General features: G+C 38.0%; 1 long non-coding RNA gene across 1 annotated transcript; it reads right to left on the reverse strand.

Moving 5' to 3' along the window:
• Positions 1-1,125: 1,125 nt before the first annotated feature.
• On the reverse strand, positions 1,126-12,171 carry LOC115151334 (uncharacterized). The gene is made up of 2 exons (XR_003867282.1): positions 12,133-12,171; positions 1,126-1,222 (listed from the first exon to the last, which is right to left on the reverse strand). It is a non-coding gene; the product is annotated as an uncharacterized LOC115151334 (long non-coding RNA).
• Positions 12,172-13,180: the final 1,009 nt, after the last annotated feature.

Genomic DNA, 13,180 nt, shown 5'->3' on the forward strand with positions numbered 1-13,180 from the left:
GTTAAATCACATAAATAGTAACTCTTCCAATTCAGAGCTTGTATTTTTCCGTGAGGCTAATATCCATATCAGTCTGAAATCAATAGAACCAGGGGGCAAACGTTTAGGGTTCTACATTGTGACATTATTAAAATACTCCTACTACAATGTAAAACATTCTACACTGTGAAATTATTAAAACAATTCCTTCATTTATGTATTTTCTGATGTTTGATCAGAGATCTTTTAACAGAGTATCTCTTGTCACATTGATGACAGCTATGAGATTTCTCTCTGGTGTGATTTTAAATTACTTAAGCTAATAAAACTCTTTCTGCAGTCAGCGCAATGGTAAGTTTCTCTCCTGTGTGTGTTCTCAGGTGTACTTTCAGGCAGCTTGCCTGAATAAAACTCTTCCCACATTGAAGGTACAACTACACGGTTTCTCTCCTGTGTGTGTCCGCTTGTGTAATATCAGTCCATTTGGCTGAGTAAAACCTCTTCCCACATTGATTACAGCTATATGGTTTCTCTCCTGTGTGTATTCTCTGGTGCAGAACCAAGGAGCTTGACCGAGTAAACTCTTTCCACATTGAGTACAGCTACATGGTTTATCTCTGTGTGTGTTCTCTTGTGTACCTTCAGAGAGCTAGATGTCGTAAAACTCTTCCCACATTGAGTACAGCTAAATGGTTTCTCTCCTGTGTGTGTTCTCTGGTGTACTGTCAGAGAGCTAGATGTAACATAACTCCTCCCACATTGATCACAGCTATAAGATTTATCTCCTGTGTGTGTTCTCTTGTGTAAAGTCAGATAGCTAGATGTAACATAACTCTTCCCACATTGATCACAGCTATAAGGTTTCTCTGTTGTGTGTGTTTTCTGATGTTTAGTCAGATTGGAAGATGTAGTAAAACTCTTCCCACATTGAGTACAGCTATAAGATTTCTCTCCTGTGTGAATTAGCAAGTGTGTTTTCAATGAATATGATCTAGAGAAACTCATTCCACAATGAGAGCAGTGGTACGGCTTTTTCTCCTGTGTGGATTCTCCGGTGTATTTCAAGTTCTGATTTAGATTTGCAGTTCTTCTCACAGTCAGAGCAGCAAGTAAGGATTATTCAATGTGGGTCTCTGCTGGTGTTTCTTGAGGTGTTCTGATCTGGAGAGACTCTTCTCTGCCCTGTCAGCATCATGATCTTGTTGAGACTCCCCAGAGGACCCAGGATAGTCACATCTCTCTCCTGTGTGAACGACAAAATTAAACAGATGGTTAAAGTCCCACAACAGCAGAAATCCCATCTTCTGGATGGATAAACTACAAATGTAATGGCTGCCGCTCAATGCAATGGCACTTATAAATGTAGATCCTTCAAACACCCCCAAACAGGGAACAGATCCCAATCAAAGGTGTTATCACGTGCACCCCTAAGGCCAGTTATTTATCTTAGAACTTGGCCTTGTCTAAAACTCGATATGACGTATCCAGTTTGCGACCCACTTTTGGAAGCGAAAACCCCTTGGATTTCGTCCCTACATATATCGGCATCGAACACGTCCACCCTCCCTAGGAGAAGGGGGTGGTGACCACTCGACAATTTATTGTTAAAAACAAGAGGGCTGCCTGGATCTTAAATTTAAAGAGCCTTGCTCCCGTCGGTCCTCAACGTAGCCATTATTCGTAATATTTGCTATTCATTTGTAAATGTTTGTAGGTCTATGTATCCCATATTGTAATATTGCTATTCATTGTAAATGTGTTGGAGGTCTATGTATCCATTATTGTAATATTGCTATCATTGCAAATGTTTGGAGGTCTATGTATCCATATTTGAATATTGCTATTCTTGTAAATGTTTGGAGGTCTATGTATCCATTATTGTAATATTGCTATTCATTGTAAATGTTTGGAGGTCTATGTATCCATTATTGTAATATTGCTATTCATTGTAAATGTTTGGAGGTCTATGTATCCATTATTGTAATATTGCTATTCTTTGTAAATGTTTGGATGGTCTATGTATCCATTATTGTAATATTGCTATCATTGTAAATGTTGGTAGGTCTATGTATCCATTATTGTAATATTGCTATTCATTGTAAATGTTTGGAGGTCTATGTATCCATTATTGTAATATTGCTATTCATTGTAAATGTTGGAGGTCTATGTATCCATTATTGTAATATTGCTATTCTTTGTAAATGTTTGGAGGTCTATGTATCCATTATTGTAATATTGCTATTCATTGTAAATGTTTGTAGGTCTATGTATCCATTATTGTAATATTGCTATTCATTGTAAAGTTTGGAGGTCTATGTATCCATTATTGTAATATTGCTATTCATTGTAATGTTTGGTAGGTCTATGTAGCCATTATTGTAATATTGCTATTCATTGTAATGTTGTGGAGGACTATGTATCCATTATTGTAATATTACTATTCAGTGTAAATGTTTGTAGGTCTATGTATCCATTATTGTAATTTGCTATTCATTGTAAATGTTTGGAGGTCTATGTATCCATTATTGTATATTGCTCTATTCATTGTAGAGGTTTGGAGGTCTATGTATCCATTATTGTAATATTGCTATTCATTGTAAATGTTTGGAGGTCTATGTATCCATTATTGTAATATTTGCTTATTCATTGGTAAATGTTTGGGAGGTCTATGTATCCATTATTGTAATATTGCTATTCATTGCAAATGTTTGTGAGGTCTATGTATCCATTATTGTAATATTGCTATTCTTTGTAAATGTTTGGAGGTCTATGTATCCATTATGTAATATTGCTAGTCATTGTAAATGTTTGGAGGTCTATGTATCCATTATTGTAATATTGCGATTCATTGTAAATGTTTGGAGGTCTATGTGTCCATTATTGTAATATTGCTATTCTTTGTAAATGTTTGGAGGTCTATGTATCCATTATTGTAATATTGCTATTCATTGTAAATGTTTGTAGGTCTATTGTATCCATTATTGTAATATTGCTATTCATTGTAAATGTTTGGAGGTCTATGTATCCATTATTGTAATATTGCTATTCATTGTAAATGTTTGGGAGGTCTATGTATCCATTATTGTAATATTGCTATTCTTTTAAATGTTTGGAGGTCTATGTATCCATTATTGTAATATTGCTATTCATTGTAAATGTTTGTAGGTCTATGTATCCATTATTGTAATATTGCTATTCATTGTATAAATGTTTGGAGGTTCTATGTATCCATTATTGTAATATTGCTATCATTGTAAATGTTTGTAGGTCTATGTAGCCATTATTGTAATATTGCTATTCATTGTAAATGTTTGGAGGACTATGTATCCATTATGTAATATTACTATTCATTGTAAATGTTGTAGGTCTATGTATCCATTATTGTAATATTGCTATTCATTGTAAATGTTTGGAGGTCTATGTATCCATTATTGTAATATTGCTAGTCATTGTAGATGTTTGGAGGTCTATGTATCCATTATTGTAATTTGCTATTCATTGTAAATGTTTGGAGGTCTATGTATCCATTATTGTAATATTGCTATTCATTGTAAATGTTTGGAGTCTATGTATCCATTATTGTAATATTGCTATCATTGTAAATGTTGGAGGTCTATGTATCCATTATTGTAATATTGCTATTCATTGGAAATGTGTTGGAGGTCTATGTATCCATTATTTAATATTGCTATTCATTGTAAATGTTTGGAGGTCTATGTAAATCCATTATTGGTAAATATTGGGCGATTCATTGTAAATGTTTGTAGGTCTATGTATCCATTATTGTAATATGCTATTCATTGTCAATGTTTGGAGGTCTATGTATCCGTATTGTAATATTCGATTCATTGTAAATGTTTGTAGGTCTATGTAGCCATTATTGGAATATTGCTATCATTGTAAATGTTTGGAGGGTCTATGTATCCATTATTGTAATATTGCTATTCATTGTAAATGTTTGGAGGTCTAGGTAAGCCAAATTGTATCTATGATCGTATGCTATCCATTTATGTTTTCATATGTTCTATTTCTATCTGTAAATTAACCAATGATATCAGGCCACACTCAGACATGATTACAGACACCCTGTGTGTGTCCTTTGACACAAGATAAACCAGTTACCTGCAGTGTTGTCATTATACCGTGATGAAGACAGCTGTCTTGGGAAACGTTGGTTATTTAGGTTATTAAATTATTGCATCTGAGCCTCCTAGAGTGTGAGGTTCTCCTTTTCTTTTTCATGGCCACCGGGGTCTGACAACTTGGATGGAAAAATTACTGAGGATAATAGAGGACGACATTGCCACTCCTATTTGCCATATGTTCAATATAAGCCTAATAGAAAGTGAGAAAACCCTACCTTGTCACAACACAACTGATTGGCTCAAATGCATTAAGGAAAGAAATTTCACAAATTAACTTTTAATTATTCATTTTTTCTGTGACAAATGGCGAATTAGTTATTGATTTTATACCACTTTTAAATGGAATTTTATAGATGATGTATTTCTATAAAATCAAAACTGGAATTTTTATTCAAACAAGGTTTTGTAAAAGTATGCTAGACATTTATATAATAATCATACCTAGTTTAATGTTTCTGTGACAATCAATGAATTAGTTATTGATTTTACAATTTTAATTATTTGGCCAATGTCTGAATTTAAATCCAACTTTACCTCGGTCAGAACTTTCATTGTCTAGGTCTCATTTTTAGCCATCTTACTCATTGTTAAAGCCAGGACTTTGTGATTAGGAAACTATGAGAACCACACAAAGTCCAGGGGGTGATCACGCTCTACCACTAAGTGTCAGTTTAGTTGGCCCACGTAAGACAGTCTCGTGTTACAATTGTATGTTTTAGTAGCATGAATTGTTCCTGTTCACACCGAGGTGAAGAGTGGAATAATTCAAGGAATGAATCCCAGCCTGACGCTCATCATCTGTGGAAGGTGGGACTTCCAGTCAGGCGCGGATTTCATTGGCCTTTTCAGGTGTGATTTTAGATCCTTCAACCGAAGTCGCGACTCCCCACAGTATGTTGTACCAAAGTTGACTGACCCTTAAGGGAACTACACTGCCATAAATACAAGGAAAGTCAAGTAGTGTTTCATTTAAAAAATATATATACACAAATCCGGCAAGGCACCAACTCTGAGAAGGGTTTAAAACAAAGGTTTCAAACAATTCATAAATGTTATGGAACGTAGGTATGTTTCGCCTTTAATGTAATGGCATTGAAAACAATGAAAAAAGGCGAATAGCTGTGTTTGAATCCCATACTAACATACTGTATACTACATACATAATGAGTATATACTACATACTATTAGTTAATTGTAGTATACTGTAGCTACATACTTAATGAGTATATACTACATACTATTAGATAATGTAGTAACTGTAGCTACATACTTAATGAGTATATACTACATACTATTAGTTAATTGTAGTAAAACTGTAACTGAACCGTTTCCTTTCAGTTGAGGCTCTTCTCCTGTCTACCGGATGTTTATGCTGTTGCTATGCAACCTCTTGCTAGCTAGTTAGCATAACACATTACTAGTTAGACATTTTACGACTTCAGGTGTGTTTTTTAAATTCAATCTTGAATACCAGAGTACTTCATAAATTCAGACCGTTGTCAGGTTGTCCGTTTGTAAATTCAGCCCGTTTCGCTCTCGGAGCCACTGGCCGCTCCGGCCGAGGAGTTGGGTTGATTTGACCGTTCTGACCTTAGCTTGCTAGCTACTTCCAGACACAAATGAGACTCTGACCATTTTACTCCCCTAGCAGAGCTGGTTAGGCAGTTTTCATGTTATCCAGAGTGACTGTAACTGTGCTGCTGGTAAACATTTAATTACAATTTTTGCCTACGTTTGCTGACACCTGGACATATTCAACGGGTGTTGAGTGCTAGTAAATTCATTATTTGCTCTCTGGGTACTCAGACGAGAGTGCCTCTGAAATCTGAGTAGATAGCCAGAGCGAATTTATGAAAGCACCCAAATGTCCATTGAGAACGCACACGACTATACCATTTAGCTAAGCTAAGGATGACGGGTAATGTCATGACGTTGCCCCTCTTTGAGTACAGGGAGGACAGTTGACACCCTCCCCTTGCCACCATCCCCCAACCTACCTCCCCCACCCAGGCCCTGTGTGAAGGGGTGGTAAAATTCTAGAGGAGAATCTCTTGCCACATGGCCCAGTTGAGACCACAGAGGGGTTTCATAGAGAGACACAGGAAATTCTTCCAACTCACAGAATTGGGGAACCGAACGACATTTACGTTCTGGAGAAGGTATAAAAGACTGGTGAAGAATCCAGCTACGAACTGGTCCGCTTGGTACAATTTTGTGATACTCAGAAGAGACAATATTACCATAATACTGTTTATATAATAGCCTCAGCTATGGGACTTGCATCTAAATGGTTGTATAAAATGTATTAATAAGGATAAAGCTATTTGTAATACATTGAGATGCCATGTACTGATGTTAATGTGATAGAATGTATTTCTGTACCAGATTAAATCAGTCATCGGCACGCCCCCAGGGACACAGACAGGACCAGGCGTCATGTGACAAGCCTGTTCTATGTTCACGTATAAAAACCCCACCCTGATTTACTTTCTTTAGACCAGCTTACCTCAGAAGAGAGAGCCAAGGTTTGACCCCCAATTCCTCTACTGAAAGTTAACTATACCACATGGTTAAACTTTTAGACTATCGAGACCGACAGAATAAGAACAAGTCTTTGATATTAATTATTAGTCTGCAGCTAAGTAAAATATATAATTGAACGCGAAGACCAACGAAACATCCATTCTATAACGACATTAATGAATGTCGCTTGAAAGATCCATTCTAACCGTGAGAGAGAACTCTCCAACAGAACGACTCTCCAACAAGGATCCCGACGACACACTGAGCGTAAATATATATTGATTGCAATTCTTCCCGAATGAGTGAGCGTTCATGTGCAAAGGATTAGCATATCAATTGTTAATATTAATTAACTCTGTGTGCCTCCTCAGCTGCCCTTTTATGACCCTTTGTTTAACAAGACACCAGCCATGCCTGTTTAGCCCACAAGGGCACATTACTCTACCAATTCTTTGTGACGATAATTACTGTTTGTATGCTTTCTGTGAATTACTTAGTTAGTAAATAAATGATTTTAAGACAATTGATGTATGGATGACTTTAGTAAAGGCTGGATTCGTGCAGATACAACAATTTACGACGTTTGGAATGAGACTGACGCGAGGTAAAATACACCATTTAAACCAGAAGATAATCGGCCTATACTATAATATAATATATCAATCAATGTATTTATATAGCCCTTCGTACATCAGCTGATGATCTCAAAGTGCTGTACAGAAACCCAGCCTAAAACCCCCAAACAGCAAGCAATGCATGTGAAGAAGCACGGTGGCTAGGAAAAACTCCCTAGGAAAAACTCCCTAGAAAGTATATAATGTTAGAATATAGCGAAAGTTATATTAGGAAAATTATAACTTTGTAATCTGAATATTTTCCTTGGTGCCCCGATCTCCTAGTTAATTACAATTAAACGATTAATCAGTTTTAATCACGTGATAATAATTACAGGGAGTTATTGGACAACATGTCTTCGGTTTAATTGTACCCCAAAGACACGACAGGTACAATCAAGTCAATAAACGTTGGGTAGTTAGTTAGATAGAATATAGTTAATATACTGGCAAGTTTGATGTATAAGTAGCCAACTAACGTCAGGTAGCTAGTTAAAACCTCACTGGGGTAGGGGGCAGTATTTTTACGTCCGGATGACAAGCGTGCCCGTAGTAAACTGCCTGCTACTCAGGCCCAGAAGGTAGGATATGCATATTATTAGTAGATTTTCTAAAACTGTTTGAATGATGTCTGTGAGTATAACGGGGGACCAGTACGGGGAAAAAAAATGTATGAAATGAAATGTATGCATTCACTACTGTAAGTCGCTCTGGATAAGAGCGTCTGCTAAATGACTAAAATGTAAATGTAAAATGTATAACAGAACATATGGCAGGCAAAAACCAGAGAAAAAATCCAACAAGGAAGTGTGGAAATCTGAGGTTTGTAGTTTTCAAGTGATTGCCTATCATACAGTGTCTGTGGGGTCATTTTGCACTTCCTAAGATTCCACTAGATGTCAACAGTCTTTAGAATGTTGTTTCATGCTTCTACTGTGAATGGGGAGAGAATAAGAGGTCTTGGAATCAGATGACTGAGAAAATGACATGAGCTCAGTGGCACGCTCCAGTGAGAGTTAGCTGTGTTTCCTTTTCCTTTATGAAGACAAAGGAATCGTCCGGTTGGAATATTATGGAAGATTTATGATAAAAAACATCCTAAAGATTGATTCTATACATCGTTTGACATGTTTCTATGAACTGTAATATAACTTTTTTGACTTTTCGTCTGACTTACTGCGCAAGCACAGTGCATTTGGATTACTCGACTGAACGCGCGAACAAAAAGGAGGTATTTGGACATAAAAATGGACTTTATCGAAACAAATTAACATTTATTGTGGAACTGGGATCCCTGGGAGTGCATTCCGATGAAGATCATCAATGCTATTTCTGAGTTTTGTTGACTCACAAAATGGCAGGTTTGTTTTGGTGACTGTGCGCTGTACTCAGATTATTGCAAAGTGTGCTTTCGCTGTGAAGCTTTTTTGAAATCTGACACAGCGGTTGCATTAAGGAGAAGTGTATCTATAATTCTTTGAATAACAGTTGTATATTTTATCAACGTTTATGATGAGTATTTCTGTAAATTGATGTGCTCATTCACTGGAAGCTTTGGGAGGCAAAACATTTCTGAACATTACACGCCAATGTAAAATGGGGGTTTTGGATATAAATGTGAACTTTATCGAGCAAAACATACATGTATTGTGTAACATGAAGTCCTATGAGTGCCATCTGATGAAGATCATCAAAGGTTAGTGATTCAGTTTAGCTGTATTTCTGGTTTTTGTGACGCCTCCCCTTGCTTGGAAAATGGCTGTGTGGCTTTTCTTGTCTAGGTGCTGTCCTAACATAATCTAATGCTATGCTTTCGCCGTAAAGCCTTTTTGAAATCGGACACTGTGGTTGGATTAATGAGAAGTTTATCTTTAAAATGGTGTATAATACATGTATGCTTGAGAAATTTGAATTATGAGATTTTTGTTGTGTTGAATTTGGCGCCCTGCTATTTCAATGGCTGTTGGCGAGGTGAGACGGTAGCGTCCCACCTACCCCAGAGAAGTTAACATGTCGGTACATACTGCTGTAATAACATGCAAGCAAATTGTCAGCCAAAACATCGTGTACGGTAACTTACTTGAAAAGTAATTACTTTATTACATTGCTTAACATGTTCTTAACATTTGTCATAATTAGTTAAAGCAATTAATTTGTTTGGGCTCTCAGACTTTGGCTGCATATTTTCCGCCATTTTCTTCAAGTCTGAAAATGATGTGAAGCCACGCCCATTTCCTGAAGAATTGCATTATGGGCCCTAAAGTACTGCGTGTATACGTCATATTTTGGCGAATTTAGTACGACATCCGGGAACTTTTGGCATACTAACTACATCAACGACATCATCGATAAGAGACATTACTGTGCAGCCGTATTCATCGACCTGGCCAAGGCTTTCGACTCTGTCAATCACCACATTCTTATTATAGCAGAATCAACAGCCTTGGTTTCTCAAATGATTGCCTCGCCTGGTTTACCAACTACTTCACTGATAGAGTTCAGTGTGTCAAATCGGAGGGCCTGTTGTCCAGACCTCTGGCAGTCTCTATGGGGGTGCCACAGGGTTCAATTCTCGGGCCGACTCTCTTCTCTGTATACATCAATGATGTTGCTCTTGCTGCTGGTGATTCTCTGATCCACCTCTACGCAAACGACACCATTCTGTATACTTCTGGCCCCTCTTTGGACACTGTGTTAACTAACCTCCAAACGAGCTTCAATGCCATACAACTCTCCTTCCGTGGCCTCCAACTGCTCTTAAACGCAGGTAAAACTAAATGCATGCTATTCAATCGATCACTGCCCGCACCTGCTCGCCAGTCCAGCATCACTACTCTGGACGGCTCTGACTTAGAATAGGTGGACCACTACAAATACCTGGGTGTCTGGTTAGACTAAACTCTCCTTCCAGACTCACATTAAGCATCTCCAATCCAAAATTAAATCTAGAATCGGCTTCCTATATCGCAACAAAGCATTCTTCACTCATGCTGCCAAACACACCCTCGTAAAACTGACCATCCTACCGATCCTCGACTTTGGTGATGTCATCTCTAAAATAGCCTCCAACACTCTACTCAACAAACTGGATGCAGTCTATCACAGTGCCATCCGTTTTGTCACCAAAGTCCAATACACTACCCACCATCGCTTCATACTCGTCGCCAAACCCACTGGCTACAGGTTATCTACAAGTCTCTGCTAGATAAAGCCCCGCCTTATCTCAGCTCACTGGTCACCATAGCAGCACCCACTCGTAGCATGCGCTCCAGCAGGTATATCTCACTGGTCACCCCCAAAGCCAATTCCTCCTTTGGTCGTCTTTCCTTCCAGTTCTCTGCTGCCAATGACTGGAACGAATTGCAAAAACCTCTGAAGCTGGAGACTCACATCTCCCTGCCTAGCTTTAAGCACCAGCTGTCAGAGCAGCTCACAGATCACTGCACCTGTACATAGCCCATCTGTAAACAGCCCATCTATCTACCTACCTCATCCCCATACTGTTTATTTATTTATCTTGCTCCTTTGCACCCCAGTATCTCTACTTGCACATTCATCTTCTGCACATCTACCATTCCAGTGTTTAATTGCTATATTGTAATTACTTCACCACCATGGCCTATTTATTGTCTTAACTTACCTCATTTGCACTGACTGTATATAGACTTTTTGTTTTCTTTTGTTCTACTGTATTATTGACTGTATCTTTTGTTTATTCCATGTGTTGTTGTATGTGTCGAATTGCTACGCTTTATCTTGGTCAGGTCGCAGTTGCAAATGAGAACTTGTTCTCAACTAGCCTACCTGGTTAAATAAAGGTGAAATAAAAATCATACTATGACCAATAAGCATACTATATACTCAATTCACGTCACAAATAGTATGGTTAGTATGAGTATTCTAACACAGCTAATGACTTATCAACAGCTCTAACAATTTGACCCCCACAGGAAATCTACACTGGCAGTTATAGAAAGACCCATTTACTATATAACCATTGATTCTTGAAGAATATAACTTATAAACACCTCAAATATTTCAACTGTATTACCCCATCAGAAACCAAAACATAAGCTCATAAAACGCCACTGTTTGTCAACAAGCACTGTATAGCCTTGAAATCTTGTTTAAAACTATCATTTTGACCTTATGGATGGCCAGTGCTTGTATTTATAGTGTAGTCAATTCAGGGGGTTGCCCTGAGCTGGACTCAAACCTGGGTCCAGCAACTGTCAAGCCAACACCTTATAACTGTTACACCAAGACGCCTGAACTTCTTAACGAGGTCGATAGGTGTTGGGTTACGGTTTCTACAATAGCTTTCTCTATGCATTTGAGTGGTTACACTTCTCCTTCCCCCATCCCTCAGCTGTTTACCAAACCAAGTCTCTGGGCTGACAATTTTTTGCTATTTAAATCCTAGGTTACCCCTATAAAATAGCCGCACATCTATCAACCAATCTGCAGTTCAAACAATAACAAAGCTGTCATTCCACCACTAGTTTGATTATAAGATGACGATGGGGCTGGAGAAATGTAACTACTCTCAAATTCATAGACAGACCTACGGATGCAAGCACTGACCATCCATGATATCAACATTATAGTTTTAACCATGTTGAGGCTATACAGTGTTGATTTACATTGTTTCTAAACATTGGAGTAAAAAAAGCTTATTTGTAGTTCTGATGGGGTAAACAATTGAACTAAGCTCATGAGGCATGTGTTATATTTTTCAAGAATCAATGGCTATAAATAAATTATTTAAAAAGTCTAAATATGGATGTAGCTATTGCATATTTCCCCTTTAACACCACACATCAGTTCAACAACTGCAGAGTTTGTGCCTCTGTTTTTAAGACAGTACTTACTAGTGTTAATCAGGGCCCGGTCATCGTTAGAACCATTGGACGCCTTAACATGCCTTTGGGAAACCGAGCCCAGATATCCCGTTTCATCCTCTTCATCCTCTTCTTCCTCCAATGTGACAGCAATCTCCTCCTCCTCCTCTTTCACTCCATAAACAGCATCCTCCTCTTCTTTTACTGTAACATCCTCCTCTTGCTCTTCCGCCTCTCCTTTTACTGTAACATCCTCCTCCTCTTTCACTCTGAACGCGTCTTCCTCTTCTTTCACTGTAACGTCTTTCTCTTCTTCTTTCACTGTAACAGCCTCACCCTCTACTTGTTTGTGTACTGTGACATCCTCTTCCTCCTCTTTCACGACAACGTTCAGCCACAGACCATCTTTCTCCGTCCAGCAGAACTCTTCTTTAGCAGGAGGAGAGTAGCTCAGTGAGCTCATGTTCGGGAATGCTAGCTAGCTATGCTATGCTAATGCTAACTTAACCAGCCCGCTGGATGAATAATAACAACAACACCGTAAATATGATATTATAACGGATAACTAACTAGACGACAGAAGTGGTTTTAAAACCCAGTGGCTAATATACACTAAAGCGTCTAAAGAGCTTTATTGGTTCGGCTATTTTGTCTAGCAAGCTACCGACGAGGCTGAATAACTGTTGTTGCTGTTGAAAGAAGCGTTCCGTCCACTAGATTATACGTCACACCAACAGCATCGCCTTAAAGCCCCACATGATGTATTGTTACACCATGTAGGAGCAGTATAGACCTAGTCTGTTCATTATATACATCTACATGATGTATTGTTACACCATGTAGGAGCAGTATAGACCTAGTCTGTTCATTATATACATCTACATGATGTATTGTTACACCATGTAGGAGCAGTATAGACCTAGTCTGTTCATTATATACATCTACATGATGTATTGTTACACCATGTAGGAGCAGTATAGACCTAGTCTGTTCATTATATACATCTACATGATGTATTGTTACACCATGTAGGAGCAGTATAGACCTAGTCTGGTCATTATATACATCTACATGATGT

Source organism: Salmo trutta, chromosome 17 (assembly GCF_901001165.1).
Source record: "Salmo trutta chromosome 17, fSalTru1.1, whole genome shotgun sequence".
In the NCBI taxonomy this organism is placed as follows: domain Eukaryota; kingdom Metazoa; phylum Chordata; class Actinopteri; order Salmoniformes; family Salmonidae; genus Salmo; species Salmo trutta.